The sequence below is a fragment of the Numenius arquata genome, chromosome 11 (genome assembly GCF_964106895.1).
Source record: "Numenius arquata chromosome 11, bNumArq3.hap1.1, whole genome shotgun sequence".
Lineage (NCBI taxonomy): Eukaryota > Metazoa > Chordata > Aves > Charadriiformes > Scolopacidae > Numenius > Numenius arquata.
This window is the reverse complement of record NC_133586.1, coordinates 27,757,897-27,773,655: the sequence shown is the minus strand read 5'-3', so window position 1 is coordinate 27,773,655 and position 15,759 is coordinate 27,757,897. Positions and strand designations below refer to the sequence as shown.

Sequence of the window (15,759 nt, the reverse complement as noted above, 5' to 3'; positions counted from 1 at the left end):
TCCAAAAGGCAGACTCTTGGGTATGTGAACATCTTCCTGCTGAAAATTCTGCATTACGTTGCCCTGTCATGCTGAGCCCTTAAATCTCTTGTTAGAAAACTTGACCAGGAGCTTGAGTCTTTCCAAAAAGATAAGTGTTCTCAGCCTGTAGTCGCGTAAGACTTGCAAGCTTCAAGGACTCTCAGAGCCAGGAAAACAAATCTTACAGTGCAGTAGTTTACTTTTGTAATGAGCATGTAGTGTAAAAATTAAGGTTGCAGTTTAGACTGCTTGATCCATCCTTAGTAGATATTTCATTTGTACTGATATCCTTGTAATTTGAATTTCTTCCACAACCTCACAGCGTGTTCTGTACCTCCCCTTCTCTACATAACAGGTCAGCAGCTGGAATAATTCCCCGGGGAAGCGGAAGGCTGCTCTTTAGTTTGTGTTAAGCTCGAGGGGGGTCAGGTCTGCACCTTGTACCCGGGAGGTGGGTGCCCGAACTGCTGGAATGTGAGCTGCGCCATGCTGAGGTGTCCTCTGCTGCTTTTCCTCAGTCAGTGCCATTGTGCAAACAAGAACGATGGATTGGAGGGGGAGCGATATGGCACCTGTGCACTCAGAGGTTGTTTGGAGTGGAGGGAGGTCATCCTTGCACTGCAGATTGTTTTTACATCTGTATTTAACACTCATTGGTTTACAAATAAAACCAAATGATCCTGAGAATAGGGTTCATAACCAATACACTAACCAATCACGGAAGGCAAGGACATGAAGGAGAAGAGCACAGGAAGATTTTACAGCAGTTCCAACTAATATTTGTAATTCTAAAGATTCTTAGTAATAATTTCTTTTGTTTAGTAAATTATAACATTTTCCTATACAAATAATTCTTTCACTAGGCAATTTTACTCATTCTAAAATAAACAAAAAAAACCCACTCGTGCAAATTTCTGCCTTACAGGCGGGAAATTGAGGGTCTTTGACTTTTTGAAAGCCTTTGAGATTCAGGATAGTTAGTGATTTTTAATAAAAACAGAACAAGTATAAATCATAGAAAAAATTTTGGCTGGATCAGAAATGCAAGGTTTTTCCTAAAACATTTAAGTGTTGATATCTGAAATGAGTATTTTAAGAAATAATAGAAGAGTACCCGAGAATATAGGAAGTGATCTTGAAATAGCTAAAATACTTAAGATAAAGCATGAAAATGATTTGTGTTAAAATTACACTAAACTAGTATTTTCTAATGTTTAAGCAAGGGTAAATACAATTTGAGATCGTGTTTTAAAGTGATAATAAATAATAATGAAGAGATAAGTGTAATGTGCTTAACTCGGATTATACGCTGTTCATTACCAGGATTCTGAATAAGCATGTTTCACTTCATTAACTGACAAATTCTTAAGGTGTAATAAAGGCTAAATATTTGTAACCCATATGTTTATCCATCCATACTGTGTATAGTTAGATAACCATGTATAAAATTTCATGTTCTGTTGGTGTTGCAGTTATCATACTATCCGTAACGTATAGCGAAAGTAATGAAGTAATGATGATTATATTTTTTTAGGGTTTTTAATTTTTTTGTATTCTGATAGTTTCAGCTACAGAGTTTCAATACACACTTTGCTAGAGTTGTGGTGCTCGTTGTGCTTCCCAAGGAGTATTTTACGGGAACATACATAATTCCTCATTAAATATATCACAGAACTAAAGCAGATCTTAAGGGTTTTCTGCATTCTGTTTTCTCTGTGATATCGCTGCCAGTCTAATAATCTGTCCTTGGTTTCCTATCTGCTAAACAAAGTGTATGAACTGAACATCTTGTGCTAGTGTTGTATTCTATAGTCAAGGATTGTGACCCTTCATGGACATTTCTTTTCACATCAGGGTCTTGTGAGAGCAAGGTAGAAATCAAAAAGAAGTTGGCACATAACAAATCTTAATTCCCTATGTAGTTATTTTGATTTTAAAAGCTAACCAGTTGGTTATTAATTAGAAGAGTAACAACTTTGGGTTTACTATGCTTTGTTGATTTTTTTTTTTTTTTTTTTAATTATCTGTGGTGAGAACTGATTGCATTTTGTTAATATTCCTGGCTTGATATTAAAGCCTATCACAGAGTCATCCTTCTTTCTCTCCAGTATGCTGTCCTGTCATACCTCCTGTCGTCTCTCAGCGCAGCAGGATCGCAGACAGCGGTAGCAGCTTATCAGTGTCCGTCCCACAGCTCTGACAGGAGCTGGTCTTAAATCAGTTGTTCTGATTGATAAGTGAGCTAACTCCTGTAACAGTTAAGCAAATCCATATTGCTTATGTAAATCCATGTGCAATACTCTCATTTTCTTCATCAACTTCTAGGCAGGTGCACCAAATACATGCATAGTTATGTAGGTAAGAAGTGTGCATAAATAAATGGAGCTGTTTCCACTACAAAACTGTTTCCACTACCGTGGAAGTGCTTGGTAGGTCAACTCAAAGACGACGAGACTGAGCAGTCCCTCACCGCTTACAGACAATGTTACAAAACCAAAAATGCCTTAAGTTTTGTCATTTAGAACCCACTGAATGTAAAGAGATTCCTTCCTCGTCCTAATGCCTGTGAAAATCTCATTTATCTTGCTAAAGTATTCTGAACTAGAGTGATCTTTTGGAGTTAGATTGGTGAGTTGGACCAAAACTTTAAAGTTACCTGCTTAAATAAACTCCCAGTTAGTTTTACAAAACTCGTATTTTCACCCTTGGCTGTCTTTGTACCTTATTTAAGATTTACCTTCACAGTTTATTATATAGTTACTTGAAGGCTTCCCTGGAAGTTGGGCTCTACACGTGTTGGTTTCATGCTTTTCCTCAGGATACGAGTAACTCTTTAAAAGGTTGAAGAAAGTAATTAGTTTTAGGATTGAACCTGATAAGTTTATGAATGAAGTAATACGGTCTGGTTGCCTGAAGTAGCAGGAGGCTGGATAAAAAGCCATGGGAAGCCTCTTTCAGGGCTGTGTTCTGTATTCCTCTGTTCATGTATGTACATATTCAAGCATACAACGGTTTCTAGTTTAAAATCCTGTCTAGATAATTAGCAATTAATTTGGTTTAGTTTTCGGGGGACCTCTGAATGTCCTTTGGTTACCTGCATACGGGCTTTGTATTCAGCAGAAGCTGTAAAAATAATACTGGCTTCCTGCACGGAGTTGAGAATAAAATAAAAACAATCCTTGTAATACTTCAGTCACATAGTAAATGGCATTTGGGGGTAAATAGAGGAGACGACTGCAGGCTTTAATGGAAAAAGGGTTTTTAAAAGGATTGTGTCAAACATAGTACAATAACTCTAAAATAAGCAAGGGGGTTAAAGATGCAAAAGTGAAAGAATGTGCTCTTACCTGTTGCCAAGTGTTTTTTCATGTATGCATTATAGCTCTTTTTTGTAATGGTCAGTATTACCCTTATTGTGTACTGTTTACATGTCTGACTCCTTGTTTGGATTTTACTTGGTGATTTGGTATTAATTTTTAATGTGAAAGCACTTAGCATTAGGAGTTTGACATTTTGTCTGACCTTAATCACCAAGAGGATCATGAGAGGTTTATTCAGTGGGAAGAGAACTGTTACAGCTCTGACAGAAATGATGGGAAATAAGTAAACAGCCTTTTAAATCTTCACCAGAAATCAATAGAGTTTAAAGATGATGGACGTTGGTGTTTTTTGCTGCTTAAGGACTTCAACCTTTTACGGGAAAATATCTTCTCAAAGTGTCAGCATTTTTTCCCCCAGCACAATGAATCACCGCTGCAAATAGAACACTCTGCATAGAACACTTCATCACTATTAGGAAGATGATGTTGGATATGGCTCTCGATGATCATGCAGATGTTTGGGGTTTTTACACATAGAAGCACACTGCTGCTTCGTAACGTTGCTAATTAACGGACAGTGTAGGTCAGGAAAATAACTGTATGTGTATTTGATAATATTTAAACTGATAAACTCACATCTTTATTCTGACATTATAATGGCTGCTCTTTATAACTTTTTCTGTTTTAGCTCTTTTCCCCACATCAATAGAAATAGCTTCGTTTAAGTGAGAGTTCTCAACTTCTTTTAATAACCAGGAATAAAAGCTACTCTGAAGTCGTTGCATCAGCAGTCGTTTAGAAACGATGCAGGTTTTGAGCAGTTGCACAACAAATTGTATAGTTTTGCTTTTCATGAATGATTTATTAGACGCTAGGATGGTACAGTATTTAGCAATATATCCACAAACAGCACTATTCAAACCCAAGCGTTCATACATTTGCATCACCATCAATCATTTGTTGTGCTATTTGGGTTTTTATTATACAGTATTGGATTCCATTTTAAAACAGCTAAGTATACAGTAAATTATATTCAAATATAGTAAAGTTGCTGTTAAATAGTAATTGAGAACTTGACTTTCAAGCTTTCAGTTAATTTGTTTGCATCCTTATGCAGCCATTTACTCTGAATAAAGTGAAGGGGATTTAATTTTGATTTGTAGACAACCTTTTATATTGAAAATAACTGTAGTGACTGTAGTTTTATGCTAATATCTAAGCATGCCACATATACTCTTCGACAAAATCGTCCCTTAAGACTTCCTGATATGAAGTGATCTTTGATTTAGGGTTGCAGTACTTTGGCTACAACTGTGTTCAATGATTATTAACCTGGAGTTATTACATAGGAGCTGATGGAATATTTTCAGTAGTTTATCTCAATTGATTAGCCGTATTGAGTACAGAGTAGCCAAAAACATTTAAAGCTGTTCCTCCTTGTTTCTTGCCCTGCGTTTGGCGTTGTGCGTTCCCCGGTGTCACATGGTGGTGGAGCTGTAACGGAGTGGATCCCATCAGTGCATCCTTTCCCAGGGCACGGGGAAATCTGGCCTCCCTCAGCACATCGCTTAAGCGCATGCTTATTTTTAAGCAGAGCTGTAGCCCTCCTGAAATCTCTGGGATTGTTTACCTGCACAAAGAGCGTGGGTGGGCAATGAGTGTTTATGTTGCCTCGTCAGCCAGCAAACACGTTGCAGAGTACCCAAATTTGAGACCAGTGCATGGGAGATAAGGAAAATATTCCTTTTAGGACAGCTCCATAGGCATTTTCCTACCTGGATTTTCCTTTCCTGGATTTTGATGGCAGTAATCTTGCTCTCCTTTAACATAAAACTAATCTCTAACAGAAATGACAGTGGTGTTTCAGGACTGGAACCTTATTTGCAGATGACTTTGATGTCTTTAAATATAAATACTCATTTTTAATAATTAATAACACACAGCAAAGAAGCACAGGAAAGGGCAATATACATACAATACGCCAGCTCTTTAGCTCATGTTAAGTAGCTGAGCTGATCATGTCTTAGGTTTACCATTGTGAAGTAGATAATTTTCCTTACTTTGTAGTAGATAGTTATCCATTCAGGGATTCTTGCTCTGTGTCGACAGGCTGAAATTTTGCCTTTAGTCCTTTTTCATTATTTTAGGAAGAAAGGCACGGATACTTGACTCTTTCAGGGCCAGAAGTTTGGGCTGCTTTGGAGGTTTTCGTCTAATAGCGAGCACTTCTCTTAATGCTTTTCAGCTTTTCAGCATCACACACTCTTTAGTTTTTTAATATCTGCAACATATTAATGTTGAATATGGATTTCTGTGTACCAGCCTTTATTTTGATGATTTCATGGAGTTTTACTAAAGACAGATAAGCTTTCTGTGGATTGATTAACCATTGAATGCCTCAGTAGCATGCTGCAAACTTTATATTTCTCAATTTATTTTTTTACATTCATTTATGAAGATCATGTTATCTTAAAAAAAAAAAAAAATTCACCTCCTTTGGCCTGGATGTTCAGAGTTTTTATTTGGCTTATCTTTACCGTGGCGGCACGGTGAGATGATGACAAAAGATTGTGTTGGAGTGGCTTAATTGCTCAGCACCTGAGGTATAGCCATCTATTATCTGAGACTTCCTGTCCCGTTGCTAACGTGAAGTAAAAAAACATGTGCGCATTCACCACCTTTGGATGGAATGTCAGAGATTTTATTTAAAAGAGGAAAAAAAGGCCGTAAAGGTGAGATGGAGACCTTGTCTTGCTGCGTTGGTGAGCCCTGGGGATGATTGCTGAGATGGGAGGGGATTGATCACCATCAATAGGGATGTGCAGGGAAGGGACGGGGCCAGAAACGCTGGGGAGGTAAAAGAGCTTTTTAAACTTAAGGATGCTGTTGGCACAGGAACAAATGGATAATGGCTATCAATAACCTTTGGCTAGAAATGCAAAAATGGTTTCTACTCATCCAAAGATGGAAATTCCAGAACAGCCTCCCAGAAGGGGAATTACGGAAGGAAAATTATTAACAGATTTTAAAATGAAGTTTGAGCGATTTATAAAAGGATTAAGTGACGTGGTTGCCTGTATTGGTAGGAAACTGTCCTTGGCATCCACAAGGTCCCTTCTAAATATTTTGGGTCTCTTTATACTCTTTAACTGTTCTTTCACAATTTAATCATCTAGAAGTTAGTTTTAGATTTTCCTTTTAAAATGTTGTGTTAATAATTGTGTATCAATGAATATGAAGTATAAATAGTAAGATTTTTGTCGCCTTTTTCAGACTGAAAATGAAAAGTGAAAATAATCTCTAACTCAAAGATTGTCAGGTTGGAGAGAAAAAGGAGGTAGGACTTCTGCAGAAGGTTGTCCTGTTTCTGCAGATGGAACACCCACAGTGAGTCAGCTGGAAAAATGCAACTGGCTGGCATTAGTTATTGTTTCACTGCCTTTGTGACTTCCCGAGCTAGTTTGAAAAGCGAAGTTTGAAAATACTATTCCTGTTCTCCAGCGCACCCCAGCAGGTGGTTGTGGTGCAGAGGATCTCCATGGAATCACTGTGTTGCCTCCTCTTCAGCCTGCGAGGACGGAAAGACTAAATAAAGCACACTGTACATCTGCAGTGAATTTCTGCTTGCTGCTTCTTTTTTCGAGTAACAGAATTTGCCGTGTGGCTGGAAGTGTGAGGTTTGGTACAGGTGCTGTGGGGTGTTTGGTCCAGTTGTTTTTCTGCTCTAGCATCTGAGATTTTTAAAAGTTAAATTGTAAGCCCTTTTTTTCTGCACTAGAAACTGTGGTTTATGTGTGGAGTATGTAAGAGGGTCTTACTTTTGCTGGTCTTCTGGATGAAATCATTTAACTATTATTTTATAATGTAAATCTCATTACGTCATTGCTTGCCTTAGAAGTGGTTTGTTGCAGTAATTTTCAGATGTCTTTAAAAATGTTTATATTGTGTACATGTGTCAGTAAAAGACACCGAGACTACTTCGATGCAGGGTTAAATTCAGTGTTAGGAAGGAAGGTGACTGAAAAAGTAGCAATGTTTAATTTTGTTGGCTGTTAATGGGTAACACACTTTGGATTGACACACCTTTATTGATCCCTGGATTTAATAGAATTAAAAAAGTGAAGCAAAAAGTAGCTGAAAGGAGAGGGAGAGGGATATATTTTCTGAATGAGCGAGTGCTGGGGTTGTAAAGTCCTGGTGCGGGTTGGAGGGAGGGAGGGTTAATGGCTGTTGCAGCAGTGTTGGAGGGGCAGCTCGTTTGTCAGCGAGTGGCTGTAGCCCAGCCGTACGTCTTCATTAACCAGCCCTACAGCGAGCGGCCGCCGGTTCCGCCGGAGCTGTGGCCGGGCCATCATTAACCTTTTGAACCGGGATTTGTAACAGAATGTAAAATCAGCTCAGGTTATCAATTACAGTCACACTCAATTGATAGTTGCCCAAAGAGGGTTTCTTATGAAGAGAAAGACATTATAATTTGCTCATTTCCTCAGAAAGCAGCAAAAGTACTTACGATTCATTAAATAATAAATATAAGTGTTATCTAATTCATAGCTTTAATATTTTGGTGCATTATACGCAGAAGGTCACGGACAGTACTGTGTCTGTCGTTAACAGGGCTCACAAATAAATTTGTTATAAACCTGAATTAGGAAATGTTTTATAAAAAGAAATCCACGTGTTTTTTTTTAAATGGGGGAATTTTATCAATGTTTTGAGATCTTCATATGAATATTTTGATCCATATTGCAAATGCTTAACCTTTCAGTCTGTGGAAAACTAGTTTTACATACTTCAGGCACTTCAGAGTTCATACATTTGTTGTAGCTTTTAAACCAAATCATGAATTAAAAACAATATTTAAGATTATTATCCTTTGAGTCTATTAACTGTCCTCAGATAAACTGATTTTATATATTTATTTTCTATTAGCATTCAATGATAATGCTTTATAGCTTTGTACTTTGTTATGTACAAAGCAAATTATCTTCTAGTTAGATTTGATTTTTTTAATTGTTACACAGTACTGTATGAATATGCAGAGTATTTTTAAACAAACTTTTTACATTTGTTTTCCCTGTAATATACTTCATTCATCATAAGAATGAATGAGGCTATCAGTCAAGGAGTGACTGCTTTTTCTTAGGTTGATTGCTGCTGTCACCAGTGTTTTACAGATCTGGAAGGATTTCCCTTTAAGAGTAGTTTTTCATTATTATTCTGTGAATATAGACAGTAATTTATCTGTCCACCCCTGCAATATTTTACGATAGAGAAAAAAATCCTATTATGTGTCCATAATATATAGAAGATTTTTAGCATGTGCTTCAATAGTTCTTATTTGCTCTTTTCTCTTGTTGATACTGAAAATTTGATTTTAAAACCCACTTAAACAAATAAACACAGAATTACTAGAATATGTCATATTTGAAAGGCAATAAATGTTATTTTCTTGAGAAGACTCTTAACGTACTTTGTCTTTCACGTATTATTGTCTTTACCTGCTAATAATACCCATATTCCATGCATGAACAATCTTTTTTTAAAATTACCTTAATCTTTTTTCCTTACTTAATTTTCTCTAAGTAGAGGGTTTTTAACTGGTTTAAAGGTATTTGGGTCATATTGTTAATTAAGGCTGTCCATCAGCAAACAAGTGAAGGGCCTTGAGGAGACCATTTGTCTTCACAAGAAAGGAGCCTTATAAAGTTGGCATTTTTTTACTAGCCCACAATTTAAAGACAGTCTTACTTAAAAAATAGTATGAACCTTGTGTAAGACTAGTCCATCCGTGGTCCATGAATTCAAAATGTTAGATTTCTTTCTGTATCCTTACTTGTTAGACTTGGAAAAAAATAAAATTGTGTGTAATGCTTTTTAAAGAAATTACTGATTCCTCTGTAGAACATAGGAAAAACACCTGCACTATAAAATTCAAGTAATGTAAGTTTTTATTTAAAAAGCAAAAAACAGGAAAAAACCCCACAAACAAACAAAAAAAAGAAAATTATTTAATTTTGTTTTCAGTCACTATTTAATGATGTAATTTTCATCCTCTGCTCTCTGCGCAGAAGTTCACTGCCCACTTGGAGTGTTATTTTTCCAACTTCAGGTCTGTCCTCTGTCGTTTAGAAGAGGAGTATTGCAGCTTGTGCAATTATCCCTCTCAAACGCATTTGCACAGAGGTGCTGTCTGTGTTATACAAATAAAAACCTTCCCGTTTCTTTTTTAGCTTGTGCAAACACAAGCTTAAAATCTTGGATAAACAGGATTCCTTAATGTGCTTATTTTATATTTTTTTTTTCCACACCTTCATTAGGAAAGAGGAAGAGTTTTTCCCAGAAGCGTAAATGTATTAAATACAAACTAGGCTTCCATATCTGAACAATATTTTCTTTATCATGCTTCTGTTACAATATTTAAGACACATGAATGGAAAAGCCCCTCGGCCTAATTTTTGGAAGCAATGAGCATTATTAATGCCATGGAAATCAGCAGGAATTCAACACTCCTGAATATCAGATTGCTTAATAATAGGATCTCTTCTCTTGCATTTGGGAACCCAAAAATTCTTTAATTCTCAGATTTATCATTTCAAGCTCTCAAAGTTCATTTCTTCCCTCAATCTGAGGGTGATTTATGGTTGCTCTGTTATAGATCAAATAGTTTCATCTTTCAAACTTGCTGCACTTCCTCCAGCATTTCTATCACTTATGACTTTGACTCTTAAAATAAGGCGAGATAAGATGAATGTGTGTGTATAGAAGAACTCTCAATTGGACCCACCCACAGGTATCTGAAACTTTACAGTTCTCAAAGTTTAATGAATGCTTATTGTGCTCAGCAGAGCAAATCTGAAAGGTCAAATGAAAACCCAAAGTATTATTCCACTCCTTTTTCACTGATTTTCATCACTGCCACCACTGGTAAAAAAAAAAAAAAAAAAGGGTGTGGGGAAGAAAAGAAAAAGAGAAATCCTCATGTCCAAAAACTTGTGTCTGATGCTGTGGTTTTGTGTTGTGTAAAGCAATCTGAAGCAAACTTTTTTCCAAAGTGGCATTATCTGATTAAAGGGGAAAAAAACCCAAACCAACCCACCCCTAACCTTAAACTCAAGGATCTCAAACACATCTATACTGTGCAGGAGGATTTACTCAGCACCTGTAATTCTGTGCGGCCAAGAGGCTTTATCCCCAGTTCAGGTGGGATGGCTGGGCTGGGCTGGGTACAACAGAACAATGGTCGGTCCCACCGACTGTTGATGCCTCTCACAATGTGAACAGGGAGCGTTGGGGGCAGATGCTTTCAGTAGAACAACCCTGCACTGTATTTTTTCTTTATTTGTTCTTTCACAATGGACTTTTCAATCCGAAGTCATAATTTTGAAGGTATTTGAAGTACGCTCACTAATGTGGTTAAATGATTGTGTTCTGCTGTAGGAGATACCTCTAGGCAAATCACAAGAGAGAGTTCTGTGTAAAGTGTCCCCTTCTAGTAGTTCAGTGCCTATTTAGCAGAATGCAAACTTAGTATAAACTGAACAAAACTTAGTAGAATCGTATGTGAGGGTTCGGTTGGTTTTGGATTCAGATAAAACCCCACCACGGAGAAGATTTTGACTGAATATGGAAGTTCCCCTGTTCACAAAGTCTGCTTTCCAGTGGTGTTTGTTACATCCATGTCTTCAAAAGCTGCATAGAAGGGCTCAAAAATTCTTCCCCTCTGATTCTGCTGCTCTCAAAGGTACGAGATGCTGGGAACAAGATGACTATATGGTTTTTTTTCATATGACTATATGTTCTCACCTTCTGTTTGTGTGTCCTGTAACGAGTGTCTGGGGTTGAAGGTCGGATTTGGTGCCATGCCCAGGGTGCTTCCCACACCAAGCAGGAGTATCTCTCCTCATCAGCAGTTTGAGCTGTGAATGTTAAATCTGCCCATCTCTTTGAGTAAAAAACCAAACCAAACCATTCTAAAGTATATTTTAACCTGCAGATGCTCAGGTGTCAATAGCCCAAGGTACTGTGTATCTTCCTTTGTTTTTTTTCTAGGGAACATTGGGTCCACTTTTAGATGTTCTTTAACTGTCCTCTGGGTGATGGCTTCAGTGGCTGTGTGTATCACCCAGCATGGAATGTGGGAGTATCCATGGGAGACATAAACACGTACCTGATTTCATCCTTTCATTAAATTTCCAGTGATGTAGTGGAGGAAAAAAATATCTTCTGTAAGAAAATGAGCATGCTATTTCCTATATTCCCGTAGTTGGCACACATGGCGAATGCACAGAGGCAGAACCGACACACCTGCCTGCCTGGGTGTGCCATTCTAGCGCGGTTGTTCCCTAATTTGTGTATCCCTTCAAAGATTCCAAGGCACAGATATGTGCAAATAATGATTTAATGGTGGCTGCGTAAGTAGGAGAAAATACACTTTTCTTTATCATGGTTTGATGGTTTTAGTGTGTTCTAAGCAAAAGGCAAGAATCTGCAGTGAGGTGTTTTAGTCTTTTATTGTGAAACTGAGTCTAAAGGCACAGGTAGGTAGCGGATGCTTTAGAGTTCTGTATAAAAGCCTTCTCTGTCTATTCTGAAGGATGCCGAAAGCAGCGCTGCGTTAGTGTTACATAGGAGGGGGACGGTTTCTTCCCTGCCCGTGCTGAATTGTGCTGAGAAACGTGGATAAGAAAGCTGCGATAATGAGCAGCAGAGTAGAGAGAGGTGATTTATGATACCTGTTTCTGACAGCTCTAGTGCTGAGATTCCCAGGGTATCCGATCACTGCATTAGCATGCTGACAGCTCAGCATTTAGGACATTATGGTAATTTATCCTGCATATGCTGTCACCTGCACTGTCAGAGTTTCTTTTTAATGATGGTATAACTATTTTGTTTGTTTGTACTGCATTCTTTTCATTTGGCTAATGTCTTCTCATTAGATTGCACCTAGTAAATGAGAGTAATTAAGTGTTTCCTATAGCTCAGATGCAATGATTAAGTTGCAGAGTTGGTGCTGATTATGTTTTGTCATTTATCTCTATTAATCTGAGAATAATCCAGATGATAAACACGTGTAATTTTTTAGCTAATGTTCAATAGATGGAATTTATAGCTTCTCAATGGAGCCAAACAGTAAGTGTGTATTTATATATGAATAGTAAGTTATTGTACTTGTATTTCTGTTAAATAAACATAGAATTATCAGTGCAACTAAGGAAAAAAGCAGAACATCTACGGAATATAGCAGTTTTCACCTTTTTAAAATGCATTTTTACATGGGAAACTACTGTTCATAATTCACAGTTAAGTGACTGTTTCTTTTAATTCTGCTTTCTCAAGTAACTAGATAGAGAATCCTGGGGCGATATTTTTGAGGATTTTTCCTTCAGTTGTTGTCTATATTTATTACTATTAATTCCGGAATACAAAACTCAGCTCTGGTAGCAGAATGTCGCTTTCTTTCAGTTTAAAAAAGGTAAAATTACAGTAATGCATCAAATTAAGCACCTCACAAAAATTTTTAAATCTTTATTTAACTTTCAGTTTGCAGATAGAGAAAAAATGCTCCAGAGTTTTGTCTTCAACATAATGACATTGCAATAATAAAACGTTGATACAAATAATAATGGCAACACTAAATTTCAGGAGCACCCTGAGTTGTTTGATCGTGTTCCTGGTTTTCTTTTCCTGGTTCTGTAGACTTCCTAGCGGATTACACTGTTTTTTCTGAATATGTAACTTAAAGAAGGTAGATGGCATTGCCCCATAATTGTTTGGCTTTTATACATCAATGTTCCGATTGGTTTTGAAAGTAGCTAGTTTTGCATGTCAGCAGTTAATAAACTTTTTTAAAATGTAGAGCTTGCAGTTATAATAGACGCTGGAGGAAAGACCCTGGGTAGTTTGAGTTTTGTTAAATGTAGTGATATATAAATAAATGAGCTGAACAATTTTTTAACATATACATACTGTACTATAACACTGTCTAATATAGGAATGTTGTCTTTATTATGTCTGTGTCCATATGGTATCTGGAACTCTATTATGTTTTGACAAGTGTCATTTAATCATCTGGAGGTGCAACCAGTAGCCCTTTGTCACATGCTTCAGCCAGGTTTGTAATTTAAGGTCGGGTTGTCAAACATACAATTACATTTTGGTTTGGAACAGTTCCTCCGACTTGGACAACTGTTTCTTCCTTGTTGTTTTTAACTGAAATAATTACACAGGCACAATTCACACCGACTTCTGCTTCTGCTGCTCTGCAGCCAGATCACAGAGGGTTGGTTTCTGTCCAGAACGACTCTTCTCAATGCTGTGAAGACTGCTCAATAAAATGGCTCATATCTGTCATTTGTCCCTGTTTTGAGGGACAGTTGAAGAGAGGGAGGTGTTGGGTTTGGAGCTGTGGGGAGGACATGGGCACAGGAGCTGGGCATAGAAGTTGTGATGGGATTGGGCAGGGTTCAAAGATGGCTGGGAATGTGCTGGGGCAGGAGAGCTGGCAGATTTCGTGTGGACAGTCCAGCCTTCGTCTGTAAATTTAAGGGTTTTTTTCAGCCTATGCACATTTGTTAGACTTGCTCAGATTTTTCCAGTTTGTCTTCTAGATAAGTACACAATTATTGAAGGAGTCAATTTTCATTTTTTAACACATAAAATGGTGTTATTCTTACCACTCAGTAGAATGCCATCTTGAAATACACGTTAATTGGATCAAATTCTTGTTCGTTAATAATTCTTTCTGTGAACATAAATTTTAGGGCATCAGCGTTCTTTCTGGCACAGCAAATGCCCCGTTCTGATTAAGTGGGTCGGTTCTAGAGTAGCTGCTGAAAACCCCCTGTACTGAATTCTGTTGTCTTTTCTCTTGGGTGGATGAGGAAAACAGCAGAAGCAGGCAGTGATGGCTGCTGGGCTTTCATTTCTTTGTGACTGGTAAATGAAACACATGCAGCCTCACCAAACTACATGACTAATGACAACCTCCAGTGGCTCCTGCAATCAAAGATTAATTTGCTTTATCAAGTTTAAAGAATAGTAGGCGATAAATCATGTCAAAAAGAAATAATCAGTGGCAGGCTGATGTTCTTTTGCACAGTGGAGGACAGGTGCAATAGAGGATTCATCTGCCATAGACCGTTAATTTTGTTCTCATGCTGTTGTGTTAATCTTAATTTTTATTTAGTTGATTTTTTTAAGTCAAACAGGATGCATTGTCAACTAATATTTTTGTCTAAAATGTACAGTATTGGTGCTTAGCTCTAAAATTAAATGCTTGTTTAGAGTCTATCACTTGGCATCAGAATATTTTCAACTTAATTCCTTTAATAATTGATAGATATATTTCATTCCCGGTTTTGCTGTCTTGGAGCACAGTTTAATGTGGGCAGGAATAAAAATGTGTTGTATGTACCTAGTGCATACATAATATATTTCTTTTCCTTCCTGTTGATTCCTGTTTAGCTAGATCTCCTTCCTTATTCTTGTGGGAGAGGTATAAGGTTAGTCCTGGCAGTTCCTCTGCTGCTGCCATTGTTTTGGGTGTTGGCGACTGAAGTGGGAGGCTGACGATGCTGGGCAATTAAAGCCTGACCCGCCACGAGACTGGTACCATCTACTCTTATCACACTAAGTAGCACAGGAAGCGATTGTCATGTTGCAGGGTTGAGTTCTATGTGGTTCTCACTAAATTAAGTGGGTCAGAGACAGCATCTCTATCACACTTATAATTACTGAGTATAATCATTCCAATTAAACTTGCATTTAAAAAAAAAATACCAAGATTAAGTCACCATTAAGTGTGTAAGGCTATCTATAATATGTCATTATAGTATTGTATTACATAGTATGACACCGGCTCTGACCTGCATTTGATAGTGAGTTATGTTGCACAGAAAGCAAGGATTGTAACTGTTTAATTTTCACGGAAAATGCAGATATAATTATTACTGGCCTTTTTTTGACTTACCACTCTAGCTACACAATTGATCGTTGACCATTTTCAGTCTATTTCAGTTAAACCATGGTCTGGTAACAATGTTTTTTCAGTGTTTCAAAGAATTCTACTAATGGAATAGTGCAGATTCCGTAAACTTCCGTTGTGCATAGAAATGATGTGATGTCTTTATAATAATATGTGAGCCCTCTAGTGGCATTCTCCGTGTTCCAAGCTGCGGTGGGTAACTGTGTCTGGGAGTGTGCAGCAGAGCATGTGTTCAGGTGGGAGATCTGACGGCGGAACAGAACTTCCCCCGTGCAGAGGAGTCCAAGGAGAAGACTAGCCCGCCGGCCTTGGAACAAGGATAGCAGGAAACCAGGATTCCCCTGCCGCTCTCGGGAGCCACTGAGATACCTGCAAGGAATCTTTTCATACTGAGGGAGTTGCATTTTTGCAAGGGAAAAAATTACGAAACACCTA

The 15,759-nt window shown here is 37.7% G+C and overlaps 1 protein-coding gene across 1 annotated transcript in view; it reads left to right on the top strand.

Moving 5' to 3' along the window:
• RANBP17 (RAN binding protein 17) overlaps positions 1-15,759 on the top strand; it is a 156,615-nt gene that overhangs the window by 49,215 nt on the left and 91,641 nt on the right. The gene's annotated exons all lie outside the window — the stretch shown is intronic.